This window comes from Electrona antarctica (assembly GCF_951216825.1).
Source record: "Electrona antarctica genome assembly, chromosome: 24".
Taxonomy (NCBI): Eukaryota; Metazoa; Chordata; class Actinopteri; order Myctophiformes; family Myctophidae; genus Electrona; species Electrona antarctica.
In genome coordinates this window covers 23,872,292-23,874,791 of record NC_136803.1, presented here as the reverse complement: position 1 = coordinate 23,874,791, position 2,500 = coordinate 23,872,292, and positions in this window count along the sequence as shown.

Here is a 2,500-nt window from a genome sequence, read left to right as displayed (position 1 = left end):
TCCCCGTCGGGGAATCGAACCCCGGTCTCCCGCGTGACAGGCGGGGATACTCACCACTATACTAACGAGGAAACACGTGCCCCCCTACAGTCACCCGCCGGCCACCCGTGCGTCATCAGTGCAAAGTCATTCAATTGCAAGCTGTGGCCCTTTCAAAACTCCAGGATTGCGCCAACTCACCTGTAATGCAACAGGCTTCCAATGGAGAGTGCAACAGGTCACACAATGGACAGAGAGCCTTGGTCTCAACCATGAATGTTTCCGCCCGGTTTCGAACCGGGGACCTTTCGCGTGTAAAGCGAACGTGATAACCACTACACTACGGAAACCGCTGCCCTTGTGCTTCGGGGTCTCCGTGCCTCTTCACTATTTTCTTTTGAGGGAACGCAACCAATTCCAAAAGACTGCCCTGCATTGGCCGGGAATCGGACCCGGGTCTGGCGCGCGGCCGTCGCGTATTGTTTAGCTAAACGGCCCTAAACGAGGTCCCATTCATTCTCTACGGTAGTGAATTTTCACTACGGGCGCAGTACCGCTTCCGGCCGCAACGTGGGTGCGGACGGCGGCCGCGGCGCTGTCCTAAACTTCGGTACCGATGTAATATATGTCTGGCCACAGAGTGGGTGTGGATGGGCTGGCTGTGGCGCTGTCCTAATCTCACTGCCGATGTAATATACGTCTGGCCACAGAGTGGGTGTGGATGGGCTGGCTGTGGCGCTGTTCTGAATGTCACTGCCAAATGCCTCTGTTCTTCTTCTCTCGAGTTATGTTTATCCTCTGGTCTCGTTGTATTTTTCCCTTACTCATCATCATCATCACCTTTGTGTTACTTTATCACAGCGAACAATCACATCAAGGTCTGTGAAATATTTTGTAATGAATAGCTGACTCTCTCGCGATTTTGGCGTTTACGTTTTATATATTTTTGGACGAGATTAATGCCTGGATTCATATATGTCTCTCTGCCTGTTTAATGTTTACGTCATATACATGAAGTCCCGAGCAGCAGCAGAAACTGACAGGTCGGTACAATGCATTGTCTCGACCACAGAAACGCCGATAAAGACGTGTAACATAATGTGTATACATTGACAGATTTTTTATTTTGCACGTCTTTGACAAAGGAAGGGATGCTAATCGAATTAGCGTGTTAGCATCATCGTAACGTAAACAGACGTTGTATGGCTCAATGGGGCACGAACAGATCACTCTCTGACTTGTCAAAGGAAACGTTTTAATGCTTATATGTCTTGGTGATTTGGTGAATGTAGTGGATTCGTTTTTAGATCGATCAGGGATCTGTTAATAAGAGTACTGTGCTGAGCTGTTACTGTACATGGGGCTGAACTCGTGCAACCAGCAGACAAAATAATAACTCACTGTATCAGTGTTTACTCCTTAGACCCTACACAAGACCCGATGTTATATTTCATGATTTAACATTTATTTGACTGAGTTTAATGGTCTGATTTGTTGAAAATAGCTGATCAACAAGCTCGTAGATCGCCTAGTTTCAAATAGGCTTTATAGTGGCTTTAGCTGATGTTGATGCTATTTACAAAATCTGGGGGTCCCCGGACCCCTCGCTGTGCTATTGGAGGCTATATTGTTATTATAGGTCAGTCAGTAAACACTGAAGTTGGTGCTTTCATTTAAGTACATTGATTCACAATACCAGAATGCACTTTTAATTATAATACATGAAGCAGACAGCCCTGTGATTACATCGTTAGCATTACACTGCAACCACACTGTGGTTAATATGTTTTATTCACAATGCAAAGTTATTGTACTCCTATCATGGTGTCATCAATAATTCACATGCAAGTAAAGGCATGGTGTTGCAAAGCAAAAAAAGCACTGGTAGAGTACTATCCGAGCTTCTGCTGGATATAGGGTTCGAAGCCCTACAGCGCTGTGACCTGCTGACTGCCTCACCTTAGTCCTCTTTGTATGTTTACATTAAATATGAAATGCACTATTTCACTAGAGTGTAAAGACGCTGTGTTCAGATGACCACACTTGAAACCCAAATATATTGTCTACCATACAACAGTAATACAACATAATTTGTGTGATATAGCAATACAATTTTAATTGTCATATCAATATGTATAACACCCAGACAGCTAATGCAGTGTTTTCCAAACTGTGGGTCTCTCACTCAACAGTAAACAAGCCAACATACAGTTTAAGTGTACACTTGAGTTTTGGTGTTTAGTAAGAGTCATGACTGTACTTTTCAAGGTGTATAGCTTGCTGCAAGTCGTCTTCCCCCGTAAGCAAAGATTGGAGTTTAAAACGTTCGCTCTGAAAGAATATATATTCTAATATTTGCGCCACATTTTCAAGATTTTCCAAACATAGCAGATCTACAAGCTCGTAGTGCAGCACTGCGCTATGAGCTTGTAGATCTGCTATTTTTCAATAGCTAAAGTATAACATAATCCTTAAAACACCAGTCCCTGTGCCCCTTTGCCACACAGGCTCAGGAACTGCT